This window comes from Terrapene carolina, unplaced genomic scaffold (genome assembly GCF_002925995.2).
Source record: "Terrapene carolina triunguis isolate 2854851 unplaced genomic scaffold, T_m_triunguis-2.0 Scaffold111, whole genome shotgun sequence".
Lineage (NCBI taxonomy): Eukaryota > Metazoa > Chordata > Testudines > Emydidae > Terrapene > Terrapene triunguis.
The window spans coordinates 29498374-29507901 of record NW_020664462.1 but is presented as its reverse complement, the minus strand read 5'-3'; positions in this window follow the sequence as shown (position 1 = coordinate 29507901).

Sequence of the window (9528 nt, the reverse complement as noted above, 5' to 3'; positions counted from 1 at the left end):
CGGCCAGAGCGCCGAGGGCAGGGCGGCGAGAGGGCGGCGAGCCCCGTTTGGGGCTCGGCTCTCCCCCCGGCAGCCAGAGCGCCGCGCCGCCCCCCTCCAGGTGCCGCCCCAAGCACCAGCTTGGGTGCTTGGTGCCTGGAGCCGGCCCTGTAAATAAGATAACTCTTGCTAAGTACATAGTCCTTTTCATCCATAGATCTCAAAGGTGGGTAAGCATTATTATCCCCATTTAGAATTTAGTAGATTAAAGCAAGAAGACTTAGAGACTTGATCAAGGTCATGTAACAAATCAATGGTAGATCTAGGAAGAGGACCTTGGTCTGCTGATGCCCAGCGTGGTACCCTGGACCCAGCTGCCTCATTGTCTCAGGACAATGGCCAATCACTTGGTGATGGGCTTAGTGCTTTCTTATTCTCTACATTCTGGGCCACCTCTTTTGTTCATTGCATTCCTCAGAGTTCCCATTCCCTGGACAAATTATAACAAATCATATCCTGTGTGGATCTGATTCTACTCCACAGAAGCCAATGTTTTCTTGGCACTGACTTCAATGGACACAGGAGCAGGCCTTGTGTGAGATGCACTGTGCTATTGCAAGACCTATTTGCTCCTCTTCTGATATGCACGTTATATTGTGGATGTATTTTCTTCTGAGGACAGCCATGCAGGCAAATAAAATCCATGCTTTTACTGAATGTTTGCTAGTGTTTTACTTGGAATAGCACTGTCACAGGCAGTGACAGTGGTATAATAAGTGTGTAATTATGGAGAAAATCAGATTGGCAAGCGATTCTGTGCAATGATCACCAGGGCATTGTGCATTTCATATTCTTCTACTGGAATTCACTGTACAGTTATATTTGACAAGTTACAGAATAATTCAATTCCAACTAATCCAGCATCTGAAATGGCAGATTACTGCCAGACATTTCCAGACTGACTGAGGATTTACTGAGGATTCACCATTAATTGGTATGTGCCACAATGCTAAAATTACCTAGTGCTACTTTGAAAACTTAAGGTTAAATGTTTAACAGTCTATAACAATAAAAATTCATTTGCTTCATTTCAGACATCTGTGCAAAAAATAAACATCACACATCATTTTATAAAATTCACTAATATTTATTCTGGTTCCCAATCTAGTTTTACTGAAAGGGATAAAGTCAGATATTTGTAGGGTAACCTATACCACTGGCATGACTTCACCAATATAATAAATACGGTTGCCAAGCTAGCATTTTTAATAATCAAAAGCATTATAATAGGTTTCAAGTTGTGAGGGACTTTTGTTGAAGCCTGTCTTTTACACACCGGGATAGACATATATGTTAGGGCTGGCCAGAAAACAACAATTCCAGTTAGCAAAAAAAAATAAAATCAAGGTTTCAGTATTTTTCATTCCAATGTGGAGCGGGACCTTTTGGGAAATTTTGGGAAAACAGAAGCACACAAAGCCAACAGGGTCTGAGCCTGGGATGTGGGAGATGCAAGTCTAAATTCCTGCTCTGCCTGATTCATATCTCCCACATCCAAGGGAAGTGCCCTAACCACCTGGCTATTCTGAAATGGTCTTTATAACTATCGATATAAAAATTTTAGTCTACATGCTTGACACCTCATCTGTCCTCTACTCGATCTTCTTGGGACTTAGTCTACCAGTCCAAGCTCTTCAGCATCTTTAAATAGCTGCAATATTTATAACAGAACCAAAACAAAACCTGTAATAGGTGGCTGGCTTACAAGAGTACTGATAGGCTTGTGGTGAAGATATGGGAGTGGGATTCATTAGGTCTTGGTTCAATTCCCAACTCTATGACAAATTTGTGTTTGACCTTGGACAAGTTGCAATCTCTGCGCCTTAGCTCTTCATCTACTACAAGGGGATAATCGTTGTTTTTGACTGTGCCTAACACAGTATGTGCCAGATCATGGGTGGAGCATCTAGGTGCTACTGTAACATTAATAATACTGACAGAGAAATGTTTCCTCCTTCTTACTTCATACTGACAATACTCTTCTCCTGGTATCTGCCCACAATATCTCAATTTACTTACCCTCATCCAAAAGTTTGGGCAGTGTGACAGGACAGCTGCCCCTCACTGGTTGGCAAAGGGTTAATAGCAGCCCTTGGAGCAGCTGCACAGAACCCAGCCAACCAGAAGCAGGCTGGGCCCTATAAGAAGGGCTGTAGGGCAGAGAGGAGCTCAGTCTCTCCCTGGAGCTTGAGGGAGAAGGACTGGCTGACTATTGAGAGAAGTGCTGGGACAGAGCAGTGCTGGGCAGGGACTCAAGGGAGTAAGTGGAGCTCCAGCCTGGCTGGCTCCCAGATAGAGGCCTTGATACAGGGGCCAAGTAGGTGCTGGGCTACGGGGAAGTGGCCCAGGGAAAGCAGGTAGTGGCAGAGGGGAAGGAGAGGCAGTGAGTGGCTGCCAGCTGTAGGGTCCCTAGGTTGGGGCCCAGAGTAGCGGGCGGGCCTGTCCCCCCTCCCCTTTTGCCCCACTGGCTGCTGAGGGAAGTGGCCTGAGCGACGGGCTGGACTAGGGGCTGCAGTTTGCTACTGCGGTGAAAGGCCAGGTGAAGGACTGCTGGTTCCCCCGGAAGGGGGGAAACAATGGAGTTGGGGCACAGTTGGAGGGCTGTGCCCTGAAGAGGATGTTGTGGTCCAGGAGTGACATGGGTCCCCACAGACAGTGGAGAAGCAGTGACAGAGTGAGACACCACAAGAGGAGGGCGCCCTGCTGATTGACAGAGCTAATTCCCAGAGCAACCAGCCGGACTCACCACGGTGGTGAGCACAACTCGTTACAGGCAGTTATCTGGTTACAAAGTAAACTGGACTCAATCAAAAATAACGAGGAATCCAATGGCACCTTAAAGACTAACATATTTATTTGGGCATAAGCTTTTGTGGGTAAAAAACCCACTTCTTCATGCCCAAATAAATGTACTAGTCTTTAAGGTGCCACCAGACTCCTTGTTGTTTTTGTGGATATAGACTAACACGGCTACCCCTCTGATTCTGGACTAAGTCAGAAATTCTCCCAGCTTCTATGTGTAGATATAAATTTCATATGGATTTTGAGGGCTTAAAATGGATAAAAAGGGTCATAATATACTTAGGCATGCTTGTCTCCCAATCACTGAATAATATAATCAGAAGAAACCTCCCTCCCAGTCCCTCCACTTCTTAAATTCCCTGATTATTGTAACCGATGAGCAGCTTTGTCAATGCTTTGGTTTGAAAAATGTAGAAGTTTATTCTTAATAAACCTTTGTCTTAAACTCCATTCAGTGGATTTCTGGTGCTGGAAAGCATGTGTCAAGTCAATCTGTATTCTAGACACCGTGCTGTATTATGGTTTTGTGACCTGAAAAAATAATCCCCAAATGTTTCCAGGTGCTGTAAAACTTGTTTTGGGAAGGCTAATCTGGGTTGTTTGGAACCATGGAAAGCACTTTTTGGGACATCAGGACCCTATTCTCCCTGTGTCAATCTTGAAGTCAGACAGTGCAGACTATACTTTTTCCAGTATAGGAAGACCAATCCTGATAGTTCTGAGATTGTGTAGGTTTATAGAAAGCTTTTTCTAAATGTCTAACTATGAAAACCACTGGGTGCCCATGTGAAAAGCCTCTTCCACATGACTTGCAGTCATGTAAAGCCTGTCCTAGATAGCTCTACCTTCTGGTTTACATATGATCTTGATTATTTAAAATCTCAAGTTGAAGCAGACCATTTATTGGAGTTTGAGAGCCAAGTTTAATAGAAATAGCTATTCAAATAAATGGAATGACAGGCGTAGCTAATTAATCTGTTGTGCTAATGGTTGTACTGTCTCATTTTTAATATAACTGAATTAATGTGCCATTCAAATAGTTGACAAGTCACATGCACCATTCTAAAACAGACATTAAATCCAGAAATACAAAATGCTGTTTGTTTTTTAAAGCTATTGCCAGTGTTTGAGAGAGATTCTTCTTGGACTAATACCCAACAAGCTGTAATGATCACATAGTCTAGTGCTTATCCCTTTTGTTTACAGATCATATATGTGTATTGTATAGGTTACAAAATGATAGAAATAGCAGTATGACTAATGCAGAAATTGCTAGCACCACCTGTTGGTGAAAATGGGAACTGCAGGTGAATGTAAGATCAGGTTGAACAGCTGGGGAGTCCTCATGACTCCCTTTTGTGATCCCAAAGTAGTTGTCTCATGCAAGAGCTCTATAAGATCCTTAACATGTTTATAAACATGACTTTAGACAAATTAGAGCCACACATCCACCATCCCCCAGTACACTTATCCACATCCCCCAGAATGTTAGGTCAAATCCCAACATGTATCCACACTGTGAATGAAGTCCAGAACTCCCTTAAAGGTGGGTGGCACAGTGCCAGAACAAGATGTCACCTACTAACAGACTTTAACTGAAATGCTTTTACATTCAAACGCCATTTCTTATAACACAAAATACTTGTGAGCCATATGAGCTAAGAGAATGGCAGCTTAATCACAAGGCATTTTTTTCCTCTGTTACCTAGTAGGTCTTTTGGGAGACTTGTGATTCTAGTAGCATTGTGATTGTGATTATGGTAGCATTCTGGTAATCAAGCCCTTGGACCGCTACCCCTTCCTACTTCTGCATGTGGGCACCAATGATACTGCCAAGAATGACCTTGAGCGGGTCACTGCAAACTACGTTGCTTTGGGAAGAAGGATAAAGGAGTTTGAGGCGCAAGTCATGTTCTTGTCCATCCTCTCTGTTGAAGGAAAAGGCCCAGGTAGGGACCATCGAATTGAGGAGGTAAATGCGTGGTTGCGCAGGTGGTGTCGGAGGGAGGGCTTTGGATTCTTCAACCATGGGATGTTGTTCCAGGAAGAAGGATTGTTAGGAAGAGATGGGATCCACGTAACAAAGAGAGAGAAGAGCATCTTTGGAGGCAGGTTTGCAAACCTAGTGAGGAGGGCTTTAAACTAGGTTTGCCGGGGGTTGGTGACCTAAGCCCGTATGTAAGTGGGGAAGTGGGATACCGGGAAGAAACACAAGGAGGAGGGTGCAACAAGTGAGGCCTCCTGATTCATACTGAGAAAGTAGGGCAATCGGCTAGTTATCTTAGGTGCCTGTACACGAACGCAAGAAGCCTGGGAAACAAGCAGGGAGAATTGGAAGTCCTGGCACAGTCAAGGAACTATGATGTGATTGGAATAACAGAGACTTGGTGGGGTAACTCACATGACTGGAGCACTGTCATGGACGGATATAAACTGTTCAGGAAGGACAGGCGGGGGAGAAAAGGTGGAGGAGTTGCACTGTATGTAAGGGAGCTATATGATTGCTCAGAGCTCCAGTATGAAACTGGAGAAAAGCCTGTTGAGAGTCCTTGAGTTAAGTTTAGAGGCGAGAGCAACAAGGATGATGTCGTGGTTGGCATCTGCTATAGATCACCAGACCAGGAGGATGAGGTAGATGAGGCTTTCTTCGGACAACTAATAGAAGTTTCCAGATCACAGGCCCTGGTTCTCATGGGGGGACTTCAATCACCCTGACATCTGCTGGGAGAGCAATACAGCAGTGCACAGACAATCCAGGAAGTTTTTGGAGAGTGCTGGGGACAACTTCCTGGTGCAAGTTGGAGGAACCAACTAGTGGCCGTGCTCCTCTTGACCTGCTGCTCACAAACAGGGAAGAATTGGTAGGGGAGGTAGAAGTGGGTGGCAACCTGGGCAGCAGTGACCATGAAATGGTTGAGTTCAGGATCCTGACAAAAGGAAGAAAGGAGAGCAGCAGAATATGGACCCTGGACTTCAGAAAAGCAGACTTTGACTCCCTCAGGGAACTGATGGGCAGAATCCCTTGGGAGGCTAATATGAGGGGGAAAGGAGTCCAGGAGAGCTGGCTCTATTTTAAAGAAGCCTTATTGAGGGCGAATTAACAAACCATCCCAATGTGCAGAGAGAATAGCAAATATGGCAGGCGACCAGCTTGGCTTAACAGAGAAATCTTTGTTGAGCTTAAACACAAAAAGGAAGCTTACAAGAAGTGGAAACTTGGACAGATGACTAGGGAGGTGTATAAAAATATTGCTTGAGCATGCAGGGATGTAATCAGGAAAGCCACAACACAATTGGAATTGCAGCTAGCAAGGGCTCTAAAGGGTAACAAGAAAGGTTTCTACAGGTATGTTAGCAACAAGAAGGTGGTCAGGGAAAGTGTGGGACGCTTGCTGAATGGGGGAGGCAACCTAGTGACAGATGATGTGGAAAAAGCTGAAGTAAATGCTTTTTTTGCCTTGATCTTCACAGACAAGGTCAGCTTCCAGACTGCTGCACTGGGCAGCACAGTATGGGGAGGAGGTGAGCAGCCCTCAGTGGTGAAAGAACAGATTAAGGACTATTTAGAAGAGCTGGACATGCACAAGTCCATGAGGCCGGATTTAATGCATCCGAGGGTGCTGAGGGATTTGGCTGATGTGATTGCAGAGCCATTGGCCATTATCTTTGAAAACTCATGGCAATCGGGGAGCTCCTGGATGATTGGAAAAAGGCAAATATAGTGCCCGTGTTTAAAAAAAGGGAAGAAGGAGAATCCGGGGAACTACAGACCGGTCAGCCTCACCTCAATCCTGGAAAAATCATGGAGCAGGTCCTCAAGGAATCCATTTTGAAGCACGTGGAGGAGAGGAAGATGATCCGGAACAGTCAACATGGATTCACCAAGGGCAAATCATGCCTGACCAACCTGATTGCCTTCTATGATGAGATAACCGGCTCTGTGGATATGGGGAAAGCAGTGGACGTGATATATCTTGACTTTAGCAAAGCTTTTGATACGGTCTCCCACAGTATTCTTGCCAGCAAGTTAAAAAGTATGGATTGGATGGACTATAAGGTGGATAGAAAGCTGGCTAGATCATCGGGCTCAATGGGTAGTGATCATCAGCTCGATGTCTAGTTGGCAGCTGGTATCAAGCGGAGTGCCCCAGGGGTCTGTCCAGGGGCCGGTTTTGTTCAACATCTTCATTAATGATCTGGATGATGGGATGGATTTCACCCTCAGCAAGTTGGCAGCTGACACTAAGCTGGGGGGAGAGGTAGATGCGCTGGAGGGTAGGGATAGGGTCCAGAGTGATCTAGACAAATTGGAGGATTGGAGTAAAACAAATCTGAGGGTCAACAAGGACAAGTGCAGAGTCCTGCACTTAGGATAGAAGAATCCCATGCACTGCTACAGGCTGGGGACCGACTGGCTAAGCGGCAGTTCTGCAGAAAAGAACCTGGACAAGAAGCTGGATATGAGTCAACAGTGTGCCCTTGTTGCCAAGAAGGCTAACTGCATATTGGGCTGCATTAGTAGGAGCATTGCCAGCAGATTGAGGGAAGTGATTATTCCCCTCTACTTGGCACTGGTGAGGCCACATCTGGAGTATTGTGTCAAGTTTTGGGCCCCCCTACTACGGAAAGGATGTGGACAAATTGGAGAGAGTCCAGCGGAGGGCAACAAAAATGATCAGGGGGCTGGGGCACATGACTTATGAGAAGAGGCAGCCTGAGAGAACTGTGCTTATTTAGTCTGCAGAAGAGAAGAGCGAGGTAGGATTTGATAGCAGCCTTCAACTACCTAAGGGGGGGGTTCCAAAGTAAATGGAGCTAAGCTGTTTCTCAGTGGTGGCAGATGGCAGAACAAGGAGCAATGGTCTCAATTTGCAGTGCGGGAGGTTTAGGTTGGATATTAGGAAACACTATTTCACTAGGAGGGTGGTGAAGCACTGGAACAGGTTACTTAGGGAGGTGGTGGAATCTCCATCCTTAGAAGTTTTTAAGACCTGGCTTGATAAAGCCCTGGCTGGGATGATTTAGTTGGGGTGGGTCCTGCTTTGAGCAGGGGGTTGGACTAGATGACCTCCTGAGGTCTCGTCCAACCCTGATAATTTATGAATTGCCTGCCTCTACATTTTCCCACCAAGATTTGGAATTGTCTGGCATGGGTACTAATGCTAGCAGTGACTATTATTTAAGGATATATCAGCCTCTTGAATTCTATCTGAGTAGCTCAGCTATGCATTGGACATATGAGCACAGTTGTATCAAAAAGGCGGTGGTCTTGCGGTCTTGCCATGGCTCATTGCAAGTACTTCAAATTACTTTGAAGCGCTCTTCTGTGTCAAGTAGAAAATGTTTCACACATTATATGATGACTAATTTCCAAAGGAAAAGGAATACCATTTAACCCACATCTAACAAAAACTATCAAGTGACTGGCACCTTGCTACAATTCCGCTTCATTGAGTGCTCTGTGGGAAATAAAATGTCACATCATTACAAACACTTGGGGGGGGGGCAATTCTGTCCTTATACACAGGAACCTATATATCCCATACATAACTGCTTTCAGATATATATATATATATAGTCCCATATATAACAGCAGGTATGTACTGATAGATCTGAGAGCAGGTTTAGTTGTCAATCCAACAAACACTTATGCATGTACTTAATATTGCACAAGTAAGGAATCCCATTAAAGTAATACAATTAAACCTGGAATTAAGTGTTACAGGATCTGGATTTTAGTGAGTATTGTCTTTGGATTGTTTCAAAAACAAACTTACAACTCATCTATTACCAGGGAGGGGGGGAGACACCAACAACAAATTAACCAGGGAAATGAAAGAAAGGGAATCCGTAGTATAAAAATGGCAGAAACAGTTTGAATAATATAAAAAATAATATAAAAAATGACCCAAACTTTTGCCCAAAACTCAGAATGAACCAGAATTATTCTTTTAAAATTGTACTTGAATGTTTATGCATATCTTTGCTTCCTGCCTTTGGCAATAACCAGAAGAAACTATTGGAATAACATGCTGATTCTAGTTCACATCTAAATAGGACCAAGAGGAATGGTGGCACTTCCTCCTCTTCTTCCTTCTCCTCCACATTGCTGACAGGGCACTAGTGCAAATCCTGGGGGGCAGGGAATCATGCCACTAAGTGAGTTGAGTGCTACTGAACAGTGGCAGATTGACAGCCTTGGAGAAAGAAATCCCCTATTTAGTTACTGAACAGGTACAGCACAGGCAATGGTAGTGCAAGCTCCCTCACATGGTCATAGTAATTTGTCACAACGCTGTTCCAAAGGGTCAGTGTTACTATAGTTACTAGACCCAGGCAATCGCTGGCCTAACAATGGAGCTAATTTCTTCCAACTGTTCTCTATGAACTGGCTGGAGAACCCCAGGTAATTTCATATGGGTTATCAAACAACCACCCCATAGCGATGACTTTTGGTTGCTATCACACTCAAATGCATACCTATCCCTTATCAAACTGCTGAACATCTATTATCAATCTTCTTTCTCTCTTTCTGTCTGATTTTTTTTAACAGTTTGTCCCAACATGTGTTTTGTTCCCCTCCATTCATTGGAAGATTTAATGATGTGTGAAAAACCATGAATACTCTTTGAAAAAGTTCTGGGAAATCTCCTTACAGTACATCAGTGGCAGGAATAAAGCAATGGA